Source organism: Cynocephalus volans, chromosome 17, assembly GCF_027409185.1.
Source record: "Cynocephalus volans isolate mCynVol1 chromosome 17, mCynVol1.pri, whole genome shotgun sequence".
Classification (NCBI taxonomy): Eukaryota; Metazoa; Chordata; class Mammalia; order Dermoptera; family Cynocephalidae; genus Cynocephalus; species Cynocephalus volans.
Genome location: NC_084476.1, coordinates 10,684,116 through 10,698,653, shown reverse-complemented (window position 1 = coordinate 10,698,653; position 14,538 = coordinate 10,684,116).

The window sequence follows — 14,538 nt, the reverse complement described above, 5'->3', positions numbered from 1 at the left end:
TATGGCCAACGTCTGACGGGTAAAAGAAATTTGCGCACGAGAACTGGGTGATAGGAAAAGGAAAAGAGTTTATTTCTGGCAGCCAGGGCTACGCAGGCCATTCGAAGTGCACAACCCCGAGTTGAAACCTCTCGCAGCTTTTATTTTTAGCTAGGCGGGAATTTTTCGCGCCTGACACAATCTAGCCAATGCAAACAAGCCAGCAATACATAAGCTAATTTTGTGGTTAGCCCTGTAGCCTCTCCCCACCCTGGATTCCCCATAGGGACTTTCCAGGCTAAAATGGCAGAGCCACCTAAAATGGCGTTGGCCATGCTACTCTGTTTATTCCCCCATTTATTTTAGCAAGTGATTTGTACAGAAGCAGAATGCATATGTTAAGGTCAGTAGGGGCTGGGGCGTCCCTTAACACTATCAAGGGCCTAGAATGCCACCCAAGGAACTTGCCCCTCCTCTAGGTAAGGGAGAGGGTTGGAAGCCAGAGAGTCACACTTGTTCCTCTGCTGAAGTTCCCCATTCACCACTTGGGCTGCTGCTGGGGTCCACCATCAGAACCCTGAGCAGTTCTGAATGAGGACTGTGCAGATGCAGGCCACTCCCTGCCAGTCTTCATCCTTCTCTCTTAGGCCTTCTCTAGTGGCCCAGTTCCATCTTCTCTGTCCAGGTCACATCAGAATCTGGAGAACCAGAAAGTAGGCTAGACACATCAGTTAGGATGTTCTAGTTGCAAAACATTCCAAAACCCAGTTGAATTGGTTAATGCCCTAAGTGGGAATTCAATGTTTCAAACACTGAAAATTAGAAATGCCACCAGGGCCCAGGAGAACCTGGAATTAGGAATTAAAGATTGAATGCGAAATAGGTGGCTCCTCTTCTTTCTGCATCCCCTCATTTCTTTCTTAATCAGGGTCCATATGGTCACTCCTCTCTGCTGTCCCTGCAGTCCTCTACCCTTCCAGCCACCTATGTGCAGGAGTCCCACATCTCTGGCTCCAGCTCAGTCTGATCCCTGAACCCAGACTCTCATACCCAACCACCTTCCAGACATGGCCACTTGGATATCCCACAAGCCCCTCAAACTCAGCCTGTCCCAAACTGAACTCATAACCCTGCCCCGAACCTTGTTCCTGTACCCCATGTTCCCATCCTGTGAGTGGCACCATCTCCCACCCAGTTGACCCAAGCATGAATGCCAAAAATCTGAGTCACCCTGAACTCCTCCTGCTCCCTCCCTCCCACATTTAAGAGTCACCAAGTCTTGTTAATTCTTCTTCCTAAATAGCCCTCAAATCTGCCCCTTTCTCTAAATCTCCACATCCACCACCTTAAACCTCTCACATGAACAATTGCTGTAGCCTCCTTACAGGTCTCTTCCTTTAGTCTTAAAACACAAAGTAGGTGTGTCACTCCTCTGCTTAAAACTCTTCAGTTACTGGCATAAGATAGATATAAGTTCAATGGAATAGAATTGAGAGTCCAGAAATAAACTCATTATTTATGGTCAATTGATTTTCAACAAAGAATTGAGAGTCCAGAAATAAACTCATTATTTATGGTCAATTGATTTTCAACAAAGGTGCCAAAATGGTTCAATGAGAGAAAGTTTAATCTTTTCAACAAACAGTGCTGGGACAACTGGATATCCAGATGCAAAAGAATGAAGTTGGATCCCTACCTCACATCATATAAAAAAAATCTCAAAATTGATCAAAGATATAAACATGACAGCTAAAACTATAAATCTCTTAGAAAAAAACATAGGTGTGAATCTTTGTGACCTTGGATTAGACAATAGCTTCTCAGATACAACACCAAAGAACGAGCAACCAAAGGAAAAGTGGATAATTGGACTTCACTAAAAATTTTAAATTTTGTGCTTCGTAGGACACTACTGAGAATGTGAAAATATTTGGAAATTGTATATATAATAAGGATCTAGTATCCAAAATATATAAAGAATTATTACAACTCAACAATAAAAAGGCAAATAAGCCAATTTAAAAATGGCCAAAGGATCTGGATAAACATTTCTCTCAAAAAGATATACGAATGGTCAATAAGTTCATGAAAAGATGCTCAGCATCATTAGTTACTAGGCAAATGCAAATTAAAACCACAATTAGACACTTTACACCCGCTAGGGTGGCTAAATCAAAAAGACAGACAATAACAAGTGTTGACGAGGATGTGGAGAAATGAGAACCCTCATACATTGCTGGTGGGAATATTAAATGGTGCAGCCACTGTGGAAAACAGTTTGGTAGTCCCTCAAGAAATTAAACATAGAGTTACCATAAGACCCAGGAATTTCACTTCTAGGTATATACCCAAGAGATTTGAAAACCTATGATGTCCACACAAGAACTTATGCATGAATACTCATAGCGGCATTACTGATAATAGCCAAAAGGTGGAAACAACTCAAATGCCCAGAATATTATTCAGTTATAAAAACGAAGTGCTGTTATATGTGACACATGTATGGACCTTAGAAACATCATGCTAAGTGAAAGAAGCCAGACACAAAAGGTCACATATTGTATAATTCCATTTATATGAAACATGCAGAATAGGCAAATCCACAGAGACAGAAAGTACATTAGTGGTCTCCAGGGGCTCAAGGAAGAAAGGACTGGGAAGTAGTGCTAACCGGTGCAGGATTTCTTTGGGGATGACGAAAAGGTTCTGGAATTAGATAGTGGGGAGGGTTGCACAAATTTATGAATATGCTAAAAAGCACTGAATCGTACACTTTAATAAGGTGAAGCTTATGGTATGTGAAATTATATCTCAATCTTATTTTAAAAAACGACCTTCAGTGGCTCCCCACTGCCCCCAGGACCTTTCACGATCCAGCCCCGCCTACCCTTCTAGCCCCATCCTTTGCTGGTCCTCCCATTGACCACTTTGCTCAGAGCCCCAGGAATGATTTTCTTTTAGAGTTTAACATTGGGATTTGACTTTAGATCATAGAAGCTGGGTGACTGGCTTTTTACATCTGACTAAGTGTAACCTAGACTGCTGCTTCTCCGCCTTCCAAATCTCACACAAATTTCACCCGAAGCCAACCCTGTTCCAGAACCACACAGGGAAGGGAGTTCAGGGAAATGTGGTTCCAGCTTAGCTAAACTGACACAGTGCAAAGCTGCCCACGGCTCTCCCCACACGTGGTTCCCCCTGCCTGGAACACAGTCCCCTCTCCTCTTTTGACCCACACCTTGGTCCTCATCCTTCAACTCTCAGCTACCCTCAGGAAGCCTCTCTGACACTTCCTCCAGACTTGGACTGGCCCCTCCTGTGACCACCTACTTTGTGAGGTCCACCATGTCCAGTAGTGGAGGTTGTGCACAACTCCGAAGGCACAATTCACATTCATAGTCATCATAGACATACATCTTTATATGACTTTTCCCACAGCTGGCAGTAAAGTGACTGGAGCAAGGGGCGTCTATTTCTAATTCACAGGTGTTCATGAGCTGTTGCGGGATGACTGTACTGCCCTTATCTCAGGGTTGGTGGTATCTGGCTATGAGGCTATTTCCCTTCCTAGACTGTGAGCCCCACCCAGCAGGAACCACGTCAGAACAGTTCCATGTGGGGTCCCCGGCATTTCGCATAGGGACTGGCACACAGCAGATGCTCGATGTTCATAAAACACAGTAATAAAAGAGTGTCTGTGGTATGAGAGAGTGCAAAAAGATGGATGAGCCCAGGGCTCCAGGAGCCAGGCTGGAGGCAGAAAGAAGAGGGGGGCAAAGCAAGGTCGCTGAGAGTACAGATTCAGGAACCAGGCTGTCATCTCCATCACTTGCCAGCTAGCTGTGTGACCACCAGCAAGCTACTTCACCTCTCTGTGCCTCAATTTGCTCCTTTGCGAAAATAGAAATAAGAATAACACCTCCCTCAATGGATTATAGGAGCGTTCACTGGGCTAATTTTGCAAAATGCCTAGACAGCAGTATACAAATGTTTGTTGACTAAATAAACACATACATGCATATTTACATACACAAACAAACAAATAAATGAATGCATGGATAGATAAATAAAATGTAGGAAAGATGAATCATTTTGTTTCTCTCTCGAAGCCAGGGCGAAAGACAGCTCTTCTAGAGAAGCTGCTGCTGGGGTTCCCCATTTGAGTGACTGGAGGACAGTGCAGCGCCTCCACTCTGGAGATATATAGGATTCAGATCATCAAGACAAACGCCTCGGCTGGTAAGAACATCTAGACTAGAGGGTATTGCATTAGCATACTGTTAGTTAAGGAATTATAGCTCTTAGGATACCAGCTTCTGCACAATAAAATGATTTTTAAAACAATATTTTAAAAACCTGATTAAAACATAATGCTCTGTTTAGTTACTGCCGTGAAATGTTTCCTTTGCAAATTACAGCCTAGCGGATTTAATCTACTTTCTGCTGACACCCGTATTAGACATGATAGACCAGGCAGGCGTAGCAAGTCTGCAGGCTCCAGAATGGCATTGTGGGGATGTGAGTGGGCTCCACCACTGAGCCTTTTTGCAGGACGTGGCATGGCCAGGCCTCCCCCTTACCCCCACAGGGCCCTCAGGGAACCATGGATGGCCTGCACACAGTGGTCCTTCCCACAGGCTCTTCTTTCCATGTAGGGGCTTGGCAGAACACTGTGTGCTGAGAGCAGAGACTGAAAACTGGTAATCCAAGGCCACGTTCAGCCACCTGATTGTTTCCCTGGCTCAAACCATGACTTTTAAAAATTTGAGCCAACATTTAAAAAGCAGGAGATCTCACTTAAAATTCTGGCTGCTTTGCTACTCTTGAAAAATGGGAAGAACGGGCAACACTGGACAGGCATTTTCACAGCAACAACAAAAGGCTGGAGTTTAAGAGATCAGGTGCTTTCCATTTGTCACAATTGCTACCATTCCCTACTGTCCCCTTCACATTCAGGAATTTGAAACTCACTCTAATCCACCCCACCACACCCTCTTTTGGTTTTATTTCCATTTGGGGAGGGAGATTCCCATCTATTCCCCAAAGAGGAAACAGCATTAGAAGACCCTTTCCATCCTCCTCATCTCTGTGGCAAGGCAGGGGACAGGTCATGGCTCTGACACTGGCCTATCCTCGGACCTGCCCTTATGAACAGCTCAGCTTGTTTCTGCTCCTGCTGCCATGAGGTAGCTCAGCAAGGCAGAGCATCCCTGCAGTGGATGTAGGGCTCCCCCAAAACTGGGAGAGAAATTCGGTTCAGGGAGGTGGGAGTTGAAAGCCTCATTTTAGCCCCAAGTTCAAGCTGCATTCTCCAACTTGGATTTACCATGAATAAAACTGAAGCTATTGTCCCTATTTAACAATAGTTCCTTATTCCCTACGTGGAACATTTGGCTTATTTTTGACTACCCAGCATGGATCTCCATTCTGTGTTTGAGGAATTCCCCATTTTATGAGACTTGGAGGGAGACAGAACCCACCTCCCATTGTAGAAGCCCAAAGGGCCAGCGATTTGCTTTCCCAGCCTCCCTTGCATCCAGCAAGCAGACACCAGCCGAGGCCCAGCCTACTGGAGGACTCTGACTTGGTAGCTAGTGGCTCAGGGAGGCAGTGGCGGCAGCTGCAGTGAGTTCTGCTTCCAACGCAGCAGGGGCAGCAGCAGTGCAAACTGGAGTGTCCAGTCGGTGGTGGCCATGGTGGTGACAGCAGTGTCCTGTCCACTCCAGTTCTGTGGCCTGATTGTGGGTGTGATTCAACTGCATAGTCTCATTTTCCAGCCCTCCCAGGGACTATGTGAGCTACTCAAGATCCTGTCAGTGAATTCCTTTTCTGCTGAAATCAGCCAGACTCCATTTCTGTTGCATGCAGCTTAGAACTCCTACTGATAGGGGCCAGCCCGTGGCTCACTCGGGAGAGTGTGGTGCTAATAACACCAAGGCCACGGGTTCGGATTCCATATAGGGATGGCCGGTTGCTCACTGGCTGAGTGTGGTGCTGACAACACCAAGTCAAGGGTTAAGATCCCCTTACCAGTCATCTTTTAAAAAAAAAAAAAGAACTCCTACTCATAGATGTGCACAGATACCCCAAAAGCCAGAACCCTGGAAGAAAGAGGGGATGAGTGGCACGCCAACAACTCCCCTAGCAACCGCCTCACAGCCTGTGAAGACTATCTTGATTGTAAACAAAACAACAGCAATAAACTGAAGAACAATAAAGGGAATGTGTTGGGTCACCTGTGTCTGGTCAAGTGAAACTGGATCCAGACTCTCAACAAGAACCTAATTTTTCTCTAGCTCGTTTTTATGTCTTTCCTGCTGTCAACGTCATTTTCAGCCCCCTCATTCGGGCCCCTGAAACCGCAGGCCCTCCTCTTACAGCAATAAAAATGCTACAATAGCTCCCAACCTCACATTCTCCCACACCATCTAACAAAAGAGAGTCTCTTCCAGCAGCTCCCCCACAAGTCCTGGGACATCCAGCTGGACCCAAAGCCTAAAGCAGAGCTGCCCAACTGAGCCCAGCTTAAGTCAGCCAATCCTCAGCTGACCTGCAGACACACGAGAACAAACAATTATTGTTTAAAGCCACTGAGTTTAGGGGTGGGTTGTTTTGCAGTAATAGCAGGCTGATACAGTAATTTATGCTGGAAGTGAGGGGCTGCCATACAAAAACCTTAATATGAGGCATTGGGTTTGGGACCCTGCAATCAGCAGCAGGGAAACATTTACAGGAGGCTGGAAAGTGGTGAGAACACTTCTAAGAGACAGAAAAAGACACCCCGTGTCAAGGAGGGGGAAGCATTTAGTAAAACTCTTGTGTATGAATATCTGAATGGCAGAAAATTTATCTAATGAAACTTTAGAGTTGGGAGACGACATCTAGAGACAAAATGTCAAAAGAAGGACTTTCTTGATACTAGATAAATTTGAAAAGGTACTACTACAAGAAAGAGATGTGCTCAGAAAAGAACTGACCGGTTTTTCAAGCGATTGTTAGGGAGAATACAGAGTCCAGAAATTGCTAGGTTGAAAAATAAAGGTTTCTAATCTTCAGCCTCTCCAGCCAGTAAAAAATTCTTAAATCAGGGCCGGCCCGTGGCTCACTCAGGAGAGTGCAGTGCTTATAACAATAAGGCCATGGGTTCGGATCCCATATAGGGATGGTTGGTTAGCTCACTGGGTGAGCATGGTGCTGACAACACCAAGTCAAGGGTTAAGATCCCCTTACCGGTCATCCTTTAAAAAAAAAAAAAAATTCTTAAATCAAAATAAAATTTGGGGGCAAAAATCAAATCAGGGGCATGGATCCTTTCAGCTGACAAAAGGGCTCCTAGAAAGATTAAGGGTGTGTTTCCACAAAATACTGATGCCCCCAAAGCATCAGTAAGTTAGCTGAGTCTATAGAAAGAGATACACATCAAAAAGAATTGTGAGTATGGCTTTTGTCATATGGAATTGACTAAAATCAAATACATAGAAAACCCACAATGTTTTTGAGAACTATGTATTGGCAAAAGTGCCACCAGCCTAGATTGAAAGAGGAAGCAATTTCACAAACTTTCTATGGAAATGTACCAAGCTAAGAAAGCTGATCAGCCACCAAAAAGTATATATTCTTCAATACTCCCTTCAAGACGCTCAGAATTAACCAAGGCAGTTAGAAAAGGAAGAATTTCTAAGAGAGCAGAGCCAAGAGCTGTAGAGAATGGATTGGGGAGTCACTCACAGGGAGAAATCAAGGGCCTGATCCAGGAGCCTTAATGCCGGGATGGGGAGACCTGGCAGTATTTGTCCAGTGGAATTTCTAAATAGCTACAGACCCATGACTGCTGTGTGTCTCCTATTCATCCCGTTTTCAAGTTGGAGTGTTTGCTGCACTTATCTTACTCTGTTTCACCATTGTCTACTTGACGGGGGGGGGGAAGGGGCAGATAACTTGTCTTTTTAGTACATAGATTTTGGAATCCAGAGGAGCCACATCCAGACCTGATGAAGATCATGAGACTGTGGACTTTGAGCCTTATAAGGCTTTTGAGTCTGGATGACACTTTGGAGGGTCTTGAGAGTGGGATGAATTTATTGCTTGTGGGAGGAATTTGAATAACTGTAAGATGGCAGAATCTGGTTGATTATTCTCAATCCTTTACTCCTCCCTGTGTTCATGCCTGTTGTCATATGACTACGCCGTTTCTCCCTCTAAAGGTGGAGTGAACTTCCCTGTCCTTGACTTTGGGCTTATTATGTGACTTGAGTTGGCCAATAGAATATTAGCAAATAAGACTCAGTAAAGGCTTAAAATGCACTTGCATGGAAGGGCTTCCTCTTTAGCCCCTCCAACACCATTAAATGAGCTCCTGGGTAGCTGCTGTCCCATTAGCCTGGGCCTGAATGAATGAATGAATACATGTGGAACATACCTGACCCCAACCTGCAGAGAGAAGCCAAGCACAGCTAGAGACACAGTTTAAAGCTGAGAAAAAATAGATTACTGTTGCTTTAATCCACCCAGTTGGGGTTTGTTTGTCATTTAACCATAGCTCACTGATACCCTTGTTTTTTGCCTCTGTAAGCCATACTCTCAAACAGTTTTGGATTGACCTTTGCATATCAAAAACTCTTTGAGGTTCTCAGCTAAGCAGAATAGGCTTCCTAAGATTACTTCCTCTAGCAAGTTCCACCCTCCTTAGAAAAAGGTCATAGTTTTAAACACAATCTTTTGTTTTCGGTTATGATTGGTTTATCAGTTGGATATATATTTGGCTACAAGTAAGAGAAAATTCCCAAAACAGTGGCTTAAACAAATAAGGGGTTTGTTTATTCTGACCTCTCTCAGTAGATAGATAATGATAAATATAGACAGATCATATATACATACATATATATACACACACACACATATATCTTATCAATCTTGCCAGAGACCAGTCAGTTTTATTGGCCTTTTCAAAAAATTAACTTTAGGGGGCTGGCCCGTGGCTGACTCAGGAGAGTGCGGTGCTGATGGCGCCAAGGCCACGGGTTCGGATCCTATGTAGGGAGAGCTGGTTGGCTCACTGGCTGAGCATGGTGCTGACAACACCAAGCCAAGGGTTGAGATCCCCTTACCGGTCATCTTTTTAAAAAAAAAAAAATTAACTTTAGGCTTTATTGATCATCCTTATTATATGTCTGTTTTCTATCTAATTAATACATGATTTTGTCTTTCTTATGTTCTTCTTTTTACTTTCCTTGATTTTATTTTGTTTATTTTTTCTAATCTTTCATGTTAAATGATTAACTTTATACCTTCCTTCTTTTGTAAGAATTGGAGGATAAAAATTTCCCTCTTAAAACCTTGCTGACAACACAGATTTGGAACATAATATTTTCATTATCATGTAATTATAAATATTTTCAAATTTTCATTATGGTCTTTTTTTTTAACCTGTTAATTATTTTCCTGTGTGTTTTAATTTTTATTTATTTATTTTTATTATTATTTTGGAGAAGCAGCTGCCCGGTACAGGGATCGAACCCTGGACCTTGGTATTATCAGTACTACGCTCTAACCGCCTGAGCTAACTGGCCAGCCCTCATGTGTGTGGCTTTTTTTTTTTTTTTTCCTATCTCCTCCTCCACCCATGTGTGTTTCTAAATGTCCAAGCATAAAGAATATTTTGACTCATTTTCTTGTTATCATTTCCTTACTTAATTCCATTCAGGTTAGAGACATAGTCTATATGATTCCATTTCTTTGACATTTGTTAGGGTTTGCTTTATTGCCTAGAGCACAATTTCTTTCAATGTTCTAAACATGTCATAAAGTGATTTACATTCAATTCTTGTGTGCAGAGTTCTACATATGCCCTGCCTTAGTCCATTTGTGCTGCTTTTAACAATATTCCTGAAACTTGATAATTTATAAAGAGCATAAATATATTGCTTACACTTACGGATACTAGAAAGTCCAAGATCAAGGCAACAGCAGGTTCAGTCTCTGCAGAAGGCCCAATCTCTGCTTCCAAGATGGTGCCTTGAACTCTGAGGTCTCTGAAGGGGGAACATTGCGTTCCTCACATGGCAGAAGGATGGAAGAGGCAAAAGTGCAAAAAGGAGTGAACAGCCCCCCTGAACTCTTTATATGGTCATTAATCCCATTCATGAGGGTGGGGCTCTCATTACCTAATCTCCTCCCCAAAAGCTCCACCTTCTAATACCATCACCTTGGTGCTTAGGTTTCAAGATTTGAATTTTGAAGGGACACATACATTCAAACCATAGCAACCAATGAGTTCCACAGTCTCCTCTATGATGGTGACTATGTCTATTTCTTCTTATAGTTCTATCAATGTTTACTGTACAACATAGTTTAAAGCTACTTTATTGTGTGCATACACCTGATTAGTGGAACCTTTTCTCATTATGAAATCGCTTATGTGTATCAGTCGTCTTTTGCTAAGTTAGGCTGCCGTAACAGCATGATAGCATGTATCATGCACTTGCTCTTAAAGTGCCCACCTGGAAATGATGCATGTTTCATATTAGTCAAAGAAAGCCACCTGATCACACCTACCTTCAAAGTCTCAGTGCCTTACAACAATAAAGGTTAAGTTCTCGCTCAGGTTATATGTGCTTCTTGGGACATTTGTGGCACTACCCAGTCTTCATTCTATGTTATCTTCATTCAAGGATCCAGGTAGAAGGAACAATCAATCCCATCTGGGTCATGCTCTTCTTGTGGCAGAGGGAAAGAGCAATGGTGGTAAAGCTGTGCTCGGGAACACACACACAACTTCCACCCACATTTCAGTGACCAAGCCTGATGTCCATTGGCAGGGAGGGCCAGCAAATTTCTGAGAACAATAATACAATTCACCACAATACTTCTAGCAATGCTTTTTGCTTTATAGTCTACTTACCCAGTGTTAATACCAGCACAGTCTCTTTCACCATTCTTTTACCTCAATTTTTTTTTTATGTTTGTGTTTTAAACAGTGATTTTTTAAAAATCTGGCATTACGATCTTCCTAACTAAAAGGATTAGGGTTTTTTAAATATATATTTATTGTGATTACTGGTACATTGAATTTATTTTTCCACTTTATCATTTGCTTATTTTTTCAACTTTTGTTGTTCTCTTGTTTCTGCTGTTATTTTCTTCTTTTCCTCCTTTCCTTCTTTTTTAAAAATTCTGTAATTTTTCTTCTGGCTTGGCCTAGAATTCTATTTCTATTCTTTCAGTAGTAACCCTCAACATTTTAACATTCATATTTAATTAAAAGTCTAAAATTAATTAATATTTTTATGGGCAATCAACCTTAGATTGATTGAAATAATAATTTAAATTCTTTACCTTCCCTGTATGCAAATCCTTTGCCATAAACCTTCACAGCATCCTCCTACTATGACTCTGGACTCAGCCATGTCACTTACTTTGGTCAATGAAATATAAGAAGAGTCTTGAAAATGTACATGTGAATTTCCATTTGTTCCCTTTTGTATCTCTGCCATTGCCATGAGAACTTGCCCAGGCTAACCAGCTGGTGAGTAAGAGACACATGCAGCAATGTCAAGTCCCTCAGCCAAGGCTATACTAGACCAGCTAACCCCAGACATATAAACAGTCAGGGCCGGCCTGTGGCTCACTCGGGAGAGTGCGGTGCTGATAACACCAAGGCCATGGGTTCAGATCCTGTATAGGGATGGCCAGTTCGCTCACTAGCTGAGTGTGGTGCTGACAACACCAAGCCAAAGGTTAAGATCCCCTTACCGGTCATCTTCTTAATATATAAATAAATAAACAAACAAACACGCCTGGTCAAGCTCAGCAGATCTTCCTTACCCACTCCCAGTAGACTCCAGATGTATGAGCAATAAACAAATATAGTTGTATGTCTATGAGGTTTTGTGACTGTTTATTATGCAATAGATAACTGACATACACTTTTGTAATACTTTAACTTCAATAATCCTCTTCTACTTTATATACTATCAATCCATTATTTTGGTTCTGCCTTTTTAATGCCACAAATCATAAATGGCTATTGTTTTTTTCCTTGATTTTTGTTTATATTTACCCATGTGTGCAATTTATTTGCTCACCATCTTTATTTTTCCTCAGATCTTCCTTCTGGGATAAGTTTATTTCTTCCTGAAATATATCTTCTAGAAGATCCTTCAGTTAAGTTCTTATATTAGTCTGTTTTGTGTTTCTATAACAGAATGCCTAAGACTGGGTAATTTATAAAGAAAAGAGGTTTATTTGGCTTATGATTCTGGGACAGCTGCACCTGGTGTGGGCCTCTCGGGCTGCTTCTACTCACAGTGGAAAGCGGAAGGCACCCAGCAGGTACAACAGATCACATGGCAAGAGGAAGCGGGGAGAGAGAGAGAGAGAGAAAGAGAGAGAGAGAGAGAAGGTGCCAGGGTCTTTTAAACAATGAGCTCTTGTGGGAACTGATAGAGAACTCACTACCCCCAACCCAGGGAGAACATTAATCCATTCATGAGGGATCCAGCCCCTGTGACTCAAACAGCTTCCGACACTGCCACATCGGGGATCAAATTTCCACATGAGTTCTGGGAGGACAATACATCTAAACTCCATCAGTTCTGTTGGTACCAACTGTTAGTTTTTGTTGATCCTAAAAGTATGTGTTTTTATTCTTGAAAGATTGTTTTGCTAAATGTACAACTCTAGGTAGACAATTATTTTCTCTCAGCACATTAATGCTATTACTTCATTAATGGTGTTATTTTATGCTACTGTTATTATCATCACCCCCATGATTGCCATCAAAAGGCTGATATCATTGTCATTCCCTCATAGATTATCTAATTTTCCTATCAGCCTTTAAAATTATCTCTTGTTCTTTGGTATTCTGTAGTTTTACCAGAATGGATCTATGTTTTCGTTTTCCTTATCTTGCTTGGGATTCATTGTGCTTCCTGAGGATTCTTCTCTTTCATCACTTCTGGAAAATTCTCAGCCATCATTATTTCACAATTGCCTTGCATATATTCACTTCACTGTCCCCTTCTAACATGACTGATGATCATAAGATGGACCTTCTCGCTCTTCATTTCCTTGTCTCTCTGGGATGCCTTTTAGGTTACTTTCTTCAAACTTATCTTCCAATTCACTAATCTCTCTTTAGCTACACCTTATTTGGTATTTAACCCTTCCGTTGAGCTATACGTTAAAACTATTATTATAGGCATGTCTATAACATCCAAGTGGTTTCTATTCACATTTGCCTGGTAACTTTGAGTATCTTGATCCTCACTTGTGCTTTTAGCTCCCTCTTTGTTTTTTTAAACATGCTATTTTTATGTTCTGGTTCTAAAATGTCTAATATCTGAAGTAGTTGTGGGTCTGCCTCTGCTGCTTGTCTTCTCTTCTTATTTCTTCGTTGGTTTATTTCCAAAAAAGGCCAAGTAAGAAGTTTATTCGGTTCATGCAACAAAACATCTGAGAATAAGCAATCTAAAGCTGGGACTGTAGCCTAATGTCATATGGGAACTAAGCTCTCTCAATCTTCTTGCTTTGCCAGCCTTAGCAATTGCTTGTCACTTCAAAGACATGATGGTAGGTGAACTTTCATGCTTCAGGTTTGCTTTGAAGCAGAAAGAAAATAAAAGTGGCAAAGCACTTAAGGAGCATACTCAACTAGAAGTCCTGGTGGTCTTTGTGAAAAATACTTTTTCAGAATTCCCACTCAGTTGGATACGGAAAATGTGGTACATCTACACAATGGAATACTACTCAGCTATAAAAACGAATGAAATACTGCCATTTGCAACAACATGGATGGACCTTGAGAGAATTATATTAAGTGAAACAAGTCAGGCACAGAAAGAGAAATACCACATGTTCTCACTTATTGGTGGGAGCTAAAAATTAATATATAAATTCACACACACACACACACACACACACACACACACACAAACCGGGGGGGGGAGAAGATATAACAACCACAATTATTTGAAGTTGATACGACAAGCAAACAGAAAGGACATTGTTGGGGGGGAGGGGGGGAGGGAGAAGGGAGGGAGGTTTTGGTGATGGGGAGCAATAATCAGCTACAATGTATATCGACAAAATAAAATTTTTTAAAAAAATAAATAAAATAAAAAAAACAGCTTTACTGTGATACAATTCATCTATTTGAAGTATACAATTCAATGTTTTTTAGTGTTTTCACAGAGCTGTGCAACCATTATCACAATAAAAAAAAAAAAAAAAAGAATTCCCACTCAGTGACTTCTACTTTTTTTATTGGCAAGAAGTTGGTCACATGACCACGCATAGCCCAATTACAGGCTAATGAGAATGAGATTACCAGGAATGGTTTAGGCCCATTGAGTCATCCATTCCCTGAGATCAAGGGATGTCTTCTGCTACCTGAACAAAGTAAGGGTTTTTTGGGGGGTGGGGGACAATGAGAGAGGGGAGTTACTAGGAAACCTATCTGTGGGAATTCTTAGAGGCCTTGGGTGTGGGTCCGTGTCACGGTTAGGTTAAAAGAGGGGCTGGAACATATATCCTCGAAGCAGAATCTTTGATATGCTGTTC